The sequence below is a fragment of the Canis lupus genome, chromosome 23 (assembly GCF_011100685.1).
Source record: "Canis lupus familiaris isolate Mischka breed German Shepherd chromosome 23, alternate assembly UU_Cfam_GSD_1.0, whole genome shotgun sequence".
Taxonomy (NCBI): Eukaryota; Metazoa; Chordata; class Mammalia; order Carnivora; family Canidae; genus Canis; species Canis lupus.
The window spans coordinates 52,339,838-52,351,949 of NC_049244.1; the positions used below are offsets into that span (position 1 = coordinate 52,339,838).

Below are 12,112 nucleotides of genomic sequence, written 5' to 3' on the forward strand. Positions count from 1 at the left end.
CATGAGGCTTTATGTAGGGGATTTTCTTATTAAATGAAATATCGGAAATAGTGAAGTGTTGTTTTATGTACTTTTTACTCTCTTATCATTGTCATCATCATATGGGATACAGTATATAATAAATATCCTCAACATCATAATTGCAAGAAGTGAGATAACAGGTTTCATGCACTTGTTACTTTTAATGTCCATCAATAAAAGGCCATAAGCACCATCGTGAAATCTAGTCTATTAGGAAAATACAATCCAAGAATATAGTATTGTGATGTTTCTACTTGAATTTAATTAAAACCAGTATAATGGAGAAACAGAGAATGCCAGTTTTTACAGTAATTCTTCCTATGTGAACAGAGGCCCTTGTACTAGGCATTTCAGTCTTCTCCGCTCTCAGAGAGGCCTAAAGTACAGGTACTCTGTGGTTGGTTGAGGTGGATTCTTACATTTTAGAGATAAATAAACAGGTTGCTATTCTTTTATGGAAACCAAGGAACTTCATGAGTGCTCCCTTCTAGATAGCCAGCCTCTTACCTCCACAGGAACGCAGGCCAAGAGGGGATACTTCCAAGAAAGCCAGATTTTTCCTCAGAAATCAATGTTGCACCTACCTCTGGAAGAGAACATATGGACAAAACAATCCCAGACTTTTACAGCCTTGAGCAGAGCAGAAATTACCATATCATTTCATACTTCATCCTACTAAACTGTGGTCCTAGGAAATTCTTGTAGTGTTGCCGTTAAATGTCAAATTTCAGAAAAGTAGCATCCCAGAAAAGCGACCAAGGTTAATTCATTCATTTGATTTAAAATTTGAGATGAAATTAAGCACCAAGTGATACTTTTCTGCCATCAAAACTGTTCAAAGCAGGGCGCCTCAGGGTGGTGAGATCAAGCCCCACGTGAGGCTCCTCACTCAGCCGGAGTCTGTTGGAGATTCTCCTTCTCCCTACTCACACTCACACTCTCTCACTCTCTCTCAAATAAATAAGCAGATATTAAAAAAAAAAAAAAAACTGTTCAAAGCCTCTTTTCACTTTTAAGTCCTGTTCTTACCAACTAGTTTATCATAGTTAATTCCAAGCAAGTGATCTCATCTAGGTGGATCAAATTACGGTTTACCCTACCTTCAAATCAGATAATCCAAGTTTTAATCAGATGAACTTTATAAGAAAACACTACTGGATCCCAATCAGAAAAGGATTTAGGAATTTTGACATTCAAGACTATCTTTCTAGCACTAAAGAACTGAAAGAAAATAAGTGTTGTAGATTTCACCTAAAACCTATGCCTTGATATTTTTCAAATGACAAATAAAAAGATTTACCTTGAAAAAATTTATCATGAAATTTAAAAATTTTGTTAATTGCCTGATTGGTGAAAGCTCACGATTAAGTACCCAATGGAATTTGCTTTGGTCATATTTTAATGAGTGTCATTACAAATGTATTTGGATTGCATCGATTATATTTCTATCAAATTTTGGCAAGTGTTAGAATGTAATCATATTATATGAAGAAGTGAAATATTTATCGTGTAGACTGTTACAAAGATTTCTCATGAAGTTAGTGTGAGATGCAAGGACCCCACTGAATTGTACTTACTACTATGACTTTGGGCATCCTCTTACCATTTTTTCTCCATCAGATAGAAAAACTTATGCTCCAACTCTTGATGTAGTCATAGAATCACAACACAATGCACAAATAGACAATGGCAAGTTATAAAGATAATTCAAGTAATTCTTTACTGTCCTGGGTGACAATTTATTTGTAACTTACTAAAAACTTGAGTTTTATTTTTGTTTATGATTTTTATTCTTTCAAAAGAAGTGAAGAAGAAAGGAAAGCATCCTGAGATACGGTACGATGCACTGTGATTAATCTAAGCAGGTCACTTAGCCCTAATGACAATAAGATTCCTGAAAGTTATTTTCCACCTTTAAAATCATGTGATTTGTGATTTTTATTTCATGAAAGATTTGAAGCAATGACAGTTGCTGTTTGGATGTGTACCTGTTTCATATTTAGGCTCATCAGGTACTTTTCCGCTGCGTTTATAAATTTGCAAACATAACAAACACTTTGTTATGGTTTGTAAACCTCACAAAATAGACTTGTATCTTGTATCTTCTAAAAACCCAAAGATAGTTTTAAATCTCACACAAAGGAAACTAATGCAACACACTAAAAGCTTAACATTTTATATTAGTGAGTTTTACTGTCAACTTTTTTTAAACTAAAAATCCTTTGAAAGAGGCCAAGATTTTTTTACTAACCCACACACACACACACATTCACGCTTTCTAATTCTCTCCTCTACTTTCCCCTACCCCTCTCTACCTCCCTTCTTTTCTTCTCATAGGCAGGACCCTAAAAGCCTCATCTTACAAAAGGTTTGAAGAGGGATCCCTGGGTGGCGCAGCGGTTTAGCGCCTGCCTTTGGCCCAGGGCGTGATCCTGGAGACCCGGGATCGAATCCCACGTCAGGCTCCCGGTGCACGGAGCCTGCTTCTCCCTCTGCCTGTGTCTCTGCCTCTCTCTCTCTCTATCTCTCTCTCTCTCTGTGTGTGCGTGACTATCATAAATAAATAAAAAAATTAAAAAAAAAAAAGGTTTGAAGAATTTCCCTGTTTACGTCACCTGTCCAATACAGTACTTTGGCATGTGTGCTCACACATGCAGCACCTTTATTCAGTCTCATATTATCTCAACAAATATCATTGTCTCACATATGCCAGGCATTGTGCTAGGCTCTGGGGATAAGATAAATGCATTAGGCCTGAACTCTTCCCTCCAACACACTCTTTTTCAATAAGGAAACACATTTGGTGGAAAGTACGGAAGCTCATGAGAAAACTTAAAGGGCCTTGTGTTGAGACATAGTAAATTAGCCAACCAGACAAGGATCTGAGTCGGAATCTTCCACCTCTATGGTCGCCTAAGGAACTGTGATCATCCCTGATTAGCAGTGTGGAAAGATTGCTGTTTTGAGAGTAATAAGGTCTTGGTTCCTGGACTGGCTCTGCTACTAATTAGCTGTGTCACTTTGAACAAGTTACTTAACGTGTCTGGGCCTCAGTTTTTCTCATCTGTAAACGAGCAGAGTGAACTAGGTGGTCTCTAAGACCCTTTCTAATTCTTAAGAGTTTATGACTATCCAAATGTACAAAGCCAAGATAAATGAAATTCCTAGTTTTCTTGAAGACAAAAAATAACATATGTAAAGTGATAGTTTTCCTGTACACCTCCAGTTATCTATCATAAGGTCTAATAAAAACTCATTCATATAGCAACAAAAGTATAAGATAATAATTTTTTTTAAAGATTTTATTTATTTATTCATGACAGACACAGAGAGAGAGGCAGAGACACAGGCGGAGGGAGAAGCAGGCTCCATGCAGGGAGCCCAATGTGGGACTTGATCCCGGGACTCCAGGATCACACCCTGAGCTGAAGGCAAGCACTAAACCACTGGGCCACCCAGGCTGCCCAGCATAAAATAATTAAAATAAACTTTACTGGTTTTAATTTTGAAAATGCTGAGCACTTTTTGTATGCAAACAACACTGTTTAATTCTAGGAGACAGTTCAGGTACTGCCTTTGATGGAACTTATGTTGGAAAAGCAAATAGGAGATAGTTATTTGTACAACTAATAACTCAATAATTTTCATAAGTACAACGAAAGATAAGAATAGACTAATAAGAGCGTATAGCTTCCAAGGCTAAAAAGTACATTTATTTTTCCTCTATTCAACAGCATTTGAAAATGTACCATTTGTTTAGGATAGAGGAAGATTTTTCCAAGGTGTGAAATTTTCAGTGTTAAAATCTGAGGGAAGTCTCAGGCAAGAACATTGGTCACACTAGGACCACGGTGCATTTTCAAAACAAAGACCTGTATGGATAAATCCACAGGAATAAGATGATTGAGAATAGCTTAAATGAAGCTAGTAGGGTAGACCAGTAGATGATTCATGGCTTTATAAGTCATGTTAATGTTCGGATTTTGCTTTTCTTCGTAAGTAGAAAGCTGTTGTAGGGCATGGCATGATTAGAATCCATTCTTAGAAAATCCATCTGCCTCTTGTAAAAAGAATGGATTTAGTGGTGATGGTAAAGGTCATGTGGTAGTGGTGATAAGGTTGTCACAAAACTAGTTTTAGAAAGATTAGTGAAGTTATTTTTAGTGATTAACGTGAAAGATGACGATGGACTTAGCGTAGTGGCAGTAAATATGGGGAGAAGTGGACAGATTAAATTATATGATATGTTAGATGTAGAATTGGTGAAATCCAGAATTAATGAGTGTGGGAAGGTCAGGTAATGGCAGAATCAGAATAATTGGCATCTAGAGAATTTGAGATAATAGAATATTCTTAGTGTTGAGGGAAGGAAGTGGCCTTAGGCTAATGAAAGGACCATGCAACATATAATGCGAAATGTACCACAAGAAATGTAAGAAAGTGTATTAAGCTGCATTAACTATGTGCTATCATTAGAATATAAGAAAAATATGTTATTTGAAGTAAGGGGGGTTGCAGGGAGGAGAAATAAAATGGAGACAAACCAGCAATGATGATAAGTATATGGCATTTCGGGCTTGAAAGCTTGCATCCAAATCTGGGCTCCACCACACTGCCTATCAACTCTATGATTTTAGTTTGTTATTTAGCTTTATAGAATTGTAAGGTTTCTTGTAGGCAATAAAGAAAAACTAAAATAAACTAAAACTAAAACTAAAATTTACAAAGATTGTACAAAATGCAAAAAGAAAAGTATAGGATAATATCTACAATAAGAACTACCAAGAATAAATCAATACGTGACAAAACTACAAATTTTTAAGCTATTTGAGGAAAAAACCTGCTGACACCTTGAACTTCCAACCTCCAGAACTGTGAGAAAATAAATACCAATTGTTTAAGCCACCACCACCCCTCCCCACCCTCCACAAAGAACATAAAATAAAATGTTAAAATGATTCAAGAGAGAAAGTAAGGAATAGAAACCATAATGTAAGAATAGAATAGGATGAAAAATGTATAGGCAGATTATTGGTTCCAGATTTGAAAACTCTTTTACTTGCCCTACAGACCTTAACATCATGAACCACAGATGGCAGAGTCAATAGGTCATTTCACAAAATTTTCTTAAGAAGAAAATTTCAAAAGGTAAATTACTTAAAAAAAAAAAAAACTGGGTTTTTGCTGTATGGTTCAGGCATTATTAAACATTTTTTGCCACCTATTCATCCCCAATCCTAGAACAGAAGTGTTTCTGATGGTGTATATGTGTTTAGTTTTCATCAGAAATTGATTTTATTTCATATATATAACCTAAATCTGGAAAAGTTTCAGTTCTTTAATAAAGAATTTAAAAGCTTCATTCCAAAAAAAAAAAAAATCATGTTGAGCGAATTGCCAAGAATAGTCAAAACTGTGAAGGAGAAAAGGAATTCTATATCTAGAGGAATTTATCCTGTCTTATATCTAGATTCTATATCTAAGCTACAGTAATTAAAGTGGTGTCATCAGTGGAAAGGAAGAAAGAGCCAGAAACATCCCCATACACAGACGCATTTCTCTACCTATATTACACATAAGTGAGGGAAAGTTGGGGCTTTTAATAATAGTATTGAAGGAATTTGTTATTTGTATGGAAATTTCAAAAGCTTAAATGTAAAAAGGAAAATTTTTAAACTTTTAGAAGAAAACGGAGGTGATTAGGTTTGCGATCTAGGGATAGGAAAGGATTTCTTTTTTTTTTTTTTTTTAAGAGATTTTTATATATTTATCCATGAGACACAGAGAGGCAGAGACACAGACGGAGAGAGAAGCAGGCTCCATGCAGGGAGCCCAACGTGGGACTCAATCCCGGGTCTCCGGGGTCACGCCCTGAGCTGAAGGCAGATGCTCCCCTGCTGAGCCCTCCAGGTGTCCCAGGAAAGGATTTCTTAAACAGATAAAAGTATTTAAGTTTCATAGAAACTGACAATTTTTTAATAGAAATTGACAATTCTTAGTACATGTTTTTAACAAAAGCTTAAATTTCAATATTATCTGGAAAACTCAGTCTAACTTGCGGATGTATTTGACCCTTATTACAGGGCTGTGTGGTGTGCATTCGGCAAATCTCATGTAGGTGAAAAGTTTATGCCAGTCTTAATATTAACAAGTAGATTTAATGAATCTTATAATAAAGCTTTGCTTTTTTATTCAATAAACCACGTAAATGAAAAAGTGCATGTATATGTATATATATGAGTTTTAAAATGCAGTAAAATTAGACACCTCTGAAGAAAAATGAAATAAAATCAAGAATTGCCACAAACTGGGAGAACATCCTTACAGTATGTATAATTGACAAATGGCCAACATCTAGACTATACTGTATAAAGCAGCCTTTCAAATCCTAGAAATCAATGAGAAAAAAACGGTCTTACCACAAAATAGGCTAAGGATAGAGGCAGTTCTGAGGAGAGTAACTTTAGTGGCCAATTTTTAAAGAAATCCGAGAACTGCATATACATAAAAAAGGAGATGTCATTTCAGACCACGGGGGTTGTTACAAGTTCAGAAGTCCTACAATTCCAGATGACAGCAAAAATATAGGACAGGAATGATGAAATATTATCATTTATTAATTTGAATTTATTATAATATCCTCTGTATTTTGATAGTTTGAAATGTTTCATTACTTATTACATTTGTTTTTAAAGATACTATTCTTTTAAGTAATCTCTACACCCCCTATGAGGCTCAAACTCACAACTCTGAGATCCGGGGTTGCATGCTCTCCCAACTGAGCCAGCCAGATGCCCCTTATTACTTTTATTTTAAATAAAAATGTCCAATGAATTTAATGATGCAGAAGTCACTGAAGAGTAATTTTGGTTGAGTGGTGAAGTTAGAAGCTATCTTAGAATGGATGGGAGAACGAGTGGGTGCAGAAGAATGAGACATAGTGATAACTCCTCAAAGAGAGTGTTTACAGGGGAGTTGGAAGGGAAAGGGGGCTAGAATGATGTCACAACCTAGATGAATAACTCCAAACCTTCACTGAAAGATAACAAACGATTTAAATAAATAAAACACATACTACTGCGCCATTAGATGGGAAGAGTCAATACTGTGAAGAATCCATGGTCTCCAAATTAATGTATTACTTTAGCAGTTGTTCAGAATTCCAACAGGTTGTGTTGTTTATTTGCAGTTTCAGTTTTGGGGTGTGGAATTTAACAAAAATAATTCATCTGAATAAAACAAAATGTTTATCTAGAGGAATAATTCCATAAATATAGCCAAAAAATTTAAAGTAATAATAATGAGGTAGATTTGGCTTGACCAAATGTTAAAATATATGTATCACTAAGTATATAAATCAGCAGATAAGTGAAAATTACAAGGTTGAGAAAGAGATCAAATTGCATATGCAAATTTATAACATATAAGTGATTTTTTTCTTTCTTAGTCTTATATTACATAAATGAAGTCTATATTCTTCTTTTTTGTATCTACATTTCTATCAGAATAATCTTCCCAACTTGTTAATATTTTTAGTTAGCATAATTTTATTGACATTATATTTGTTCAGAAGGTATAACATTAGCCACTTGCCTAGATGAATATTTTTATATTATTGTTTTTTCTATTAAAATAATGTTCAGTGAGGATCTTCCTGCATATTTCATCTTAAACTTTGATTTACATTTTCAGAAGTGAAATTATTGTATCAAAGAGTGTGAACTATTTTTGGTTCTTGAAACATACTGCTATATTTCTCTCTATGAAACCACAGATATGGAAGCATTTAACATCATCTCCCATTTGGAGCATTAATATTTCAAGTCTTTTTTTCACTCTAACTAGAATGGTAGTATTTTTTATTCTGCTATCCTCTAAGAAAGGAGTGAGGCTTCCACTCTCAGTGTTGCACATATATGTAAGTCTAATAAACCTTCAGCCAGATTGTCTTGGCCACCTTTAGTCTATACTGATTTCTTTGAGATGCCACCTTATTATACAAATTTTTAAGTGAGAATGCATAGCTGTTTGGTCAATACAAAAAGCAAAACAGAGTAGAAAATAAATTTCATCCTCATTAATCTATTAAAGAGGTGAAGTTACTCCCCTAAGGAAACAGTACTGGGGAAGAGCCTCTTTTAGGGTCAGCTGACCTGGCTTTGAATCCTGGCTGTGTCCCTGAATAACTGTGTGACCCAGAGCAGTGTGTTATTCCTCTCTGTGCTTCAGTTTCCTTAACTGCAAGGAAATAAACCATATGGGATTGTTGTGAGCACTGGATGAATTAATACTTGTAGGACATTTAGAAAGAGGCGTGGCACACATTAAAGGTTCAGTAAATGCTGAATTGGCATAAACGTTTGTCACATTTTCTACTCTACTTTTTAACAACAAAGCCTAGAAAGCAAAAATTTACACGATCTAGAATTCTTATCATCTAAGATTCTGGATCTGAATTCTGTTCCACCAATTAGATGTATTCATATGGACTTTTTCAAGTGGAAGTGGTGTCTCTTCCTGCTGCTAAGTCGTTGCTGTTAGCAAGCGCCCCCATGGAGACCTGGAGTTCTCCAGCTGTGTTCCAGTGTCTAGTCACCAGCTTTGTGCAGATGGAGCGTCTTGTGCAGTGGTGACTTCCTGGTGTGAGGTAAAGTCGGGCATTCCTGAACTTTGGAGTGCAAGTGCCAGCCTCCTGGTTTTTCCAGCATCCTGCCGGTGGCAAAGGGAGCAGCTCTCTGGCAGGCGGGATCTACGGGGGTGTTTAGGGCATCATCTGTGGAGGGCTAGCCCAGGCCCAGGGCCCCACCCCTCTAACAGTTGTAGAAGTATCCAGCCTCCTGCATGGCCAAGTCCCTGTTCATGCAGCTGTGATAGTACCGCCACAGGGAACAGCAGTGGTAGCTGGGCTGTCTTCGTTACTTTTATTCGGACTCTTGCATTACGCATCTTTCCAAAATCGAAAAACTCTAAAAGCAAGGATGACAGTCATTTGTAATCGATCATGGTACTTTTCCCTCTGGACAGCCAGCGACGGAGTCCTTCTCAACTCAGAAACCAAGGGGGCCACAGTCATCAAATGGGACCTAGTTTGCCAGTCTTGCTTTTTTATTTGTTTTTCCTTATATTTAGCTTCGTTCCAGCTTTATATTACACACATTATACAGCTATATATCCTACACAGAATTGGTTAGGGTTTATACTAACCTTAGAAGAAAAGTGGGGGCGTGAGGAGACAAACTGGTGTTTGAACCTGTGTGAATTCGTTGGAACCATCTAGGAAAAGGGAAATTCTACTTCACTTTAACATGTATTTCTGGAGCTTCTACTGTTTACCAGTTGCTAGGCACTGGAGATATATGTATATATGACACATTCCGTATTCTCCAGTTGCTCACAGTGGGAAGACAGACCTACAAATAAATTGAATTCTGTGTTAGACCACAAGCAGCTTAAGATCAGTGTCTTGTTCACTATCGTAACCTTATCAGTTCTCACAATGCCTGGTACATAGTATGTGCTCAAGAGATATTTTTAAAATAAATAAGTGAAGTGTAGAGTATCAGATCCAGTGAGGATAGAATAGAACTAGTTAACCCAGGAAAGTTAGGAAGAAGTTTTGTTGATATTCTGGTGGTGTCAAAAAATGGCTCCAACAATCAAATTCGATTCAGGAATCACCGTATCGTAGAGAATCTGAGATCAATGAGCTCTGCAGTAAAGATACAAGTTAATTTTGTTCAGCCAAATATTTCTCAAATATATTTGATTGAATATTTTATTTTAGCACTTCATTGTGTGGAAGGAACCCAGTTTGGGAAATGCTGGTCCAGTTTTTTCCTGAAGCTAATAGAATAGGTAATGAAAATTATTTTATGATGCTAGAACATTTTGACTTTGACAATAGCATTTAAAATCTTGGTGTCATCAACTTGGTATTGTGATAAGTTACAGATACATCACCACAAAAAAGTATGTCTAGTAAGGCATATCTTTAGTTTTTATGTTACCAACTAACACTGTTTCTCACTCCATGCTATAAAGACAGTATTTTAAACAATCCAGATTTTCTTTTTATTGAAAAAATTAATAATAGCTTTTTAAATGAAAATAAGTCATTTAAAAGTTTTCTTTTTACTTATTTGGCTCATTTCTTTTATTACACTAAGCGCCTCTATCAATAGTCTACCCACAATGCACCTCTCACAGCTGCGACATTTGTAGCATTCAAAAAATGATGGCTGTGAAAATTTCAAATAAAACGTTTTTATCTAAATCGACCCTGTATTAAATTCTTCTGGATGATGCTATTTTGTGGTATGTTGCTAAACAAGATACTCACATTAAATAGAAATTTAAACTTTAATATGAATTGTAAAGCCACCTTTGGGAAAAAATCCTGGTCATCCCTAATGTGGGTAAAATAGGCTTTAAAAAATTGCTTAACACTAAGAATTTTTATGTTACGTATTAATTTCCCCCTATGTGTTTGTGTGTTATTAGCTTTAGTAAATTGTTTTGCTTCTGAAATGTATCTTAGATGACTAAAAATAACATCACAAAACGTGTTTGTTATATTCTTAATTGTTTTGACCATAGAATTAATTTTAAAGTCAAAAGGGGCATTGCTTTTTCATCATTTCCAGTTCAGAATATTCAGCATGTCACAGATGTTCATGAATAATGTCCATTTAAAACTGTTGGCAAAGAGTGCTGGTGAGTTGGCTAGATGAATTAAATGTTGGGGGGATCTGACAGGCAGCACGCTGCTTTGTGATCATTCCAAAGTTCTAATAATCTCCCTCACCTTCTCTGCCTGCCACTAATGAAAGAGAATAGGTGATTGCACCTCCGGCTATGTTCTGCGCCTAATGACTCCTCCAAAGGCAGATTTATGAAGAAAAAATTAACTTTGAATGAGGATTGAATTGGCCCTGACAGTCTGATAGACTGTGACACAGATTCTGTGGCAAAACAGACGTAGCCCTAATTGATTATCAATATTTTAAGCAAAGTGATGAAAATAAGCATTAAGTGATGAGAAAGGCAGTCTTAATACAGTAGGCAGTAACCAGGACATAAGAGAGTCTTTGGGGAGGTTTGCCTTGATTGTTATTACTGAATTTTATCTGTCAATTTTTACCTTTGCTTCCCAGCAGCCATTGTCCCTCCTTGGTGTACTTTCTTTTCCTTAAAGATCTATGACTAGAATGCTAATCTTTCTGATAACACTGACAAAGCTATCTGCAGCCTCTTCCTCTAGAGAAGTTTGTTTAATATTTAACTCATTTTGAATTGAGATTAGCTTTCCTCGTTTTGCAGAACTGATGCTTTTTGTGACGATTTTGGATTAACACAATTTGTGCAGGTACTGCTTCTAGATTGGTTATTACCCATAAAATACATGCTAGCGTAAGATATTACACATCACGTGTTTCATAATTTTAGGCAATATTTCCTTTGCATCATTTGTAGCAGTGACTTCAGCCTTAATCCTAGGAATAAAATCAAACCGTTTTCCTAGAAATATTACATACACACACACACAAAGTGAGAGTCTGTGTATATACACTATGGTTACTTACCAAGTATATACGTTTTCAGACTAACAACAAAAAAATCCAACCTGAATAAACCTACGTTTATACGGTGCTTCAAAAATTAATTGAATAACTTTTGAAATTGTTATGTGCCTTTATTCTTACAGGTTATATTTAGTCCTCTATATTAGAAGCATAGAAAAAAGATCACCAAAAAAATCTTTAGCAGTTTAATTCAGTATTAAAACTGATGAGCCAAGAACATAGTATATGACATACATAATGATGGGTTTGTTTACTATTAAATAGGTTTTAGATAAATTAGCTTATTTAACACAAGAACTATACATTTTTCCCTCTTAATTATTAGTCATCAGTATTCATATTGTTTTGTGAAATTAATTTCAGCCTGAAATTGTAATTATTGAAAACTTCATATAAGACTTACCAAGGTAACTGCGAAGAAAGCTTAAAGGAGACATTTTAGTGTTTTCCAAAAGTCTCTTAAGCAACATACTAGAGATAAAATGAAGATAAGACAGAGATGATACACA

General features: G+C 35.6%; 1 protein-coding gene and 1 long non-coding RNA gene across 3 annotated transcripts in view; one reads left to right on the forward strand and one right to left on the reverse strand.

Moving 5' to 3' along the window:
- The window catches only part of LOC102154446, a 91,174-nt gene extending 81,749 nt beyond the window's left edge, over positions 1 to 9,425 (reverse strand). For both annotated transcript variants that reach the window (XR_005377285.1, XR_005377284.1), the window contains exons 1-2: positions 9,226 to 9,425; positions 529 to 607 (exon numbers count right to left, since the gene is read on the reverse strand). This is a non-coding gene — a long non-coding RNA (uncharacterized LOC102154446). The remainder of the gene's footprint in view (positions 1 to 528; positions 608 to 9,225) is intronic.
- The window catches only part of LOC119865448 (arginine and serine rich coiled-coil 1), a 396,620-nt gene that overhangs the window by 286,440 nt on the left and 98,068 nt on the right, over positions 1 to 12,112 (forward strand). The window lies entirely within an intron of this gene.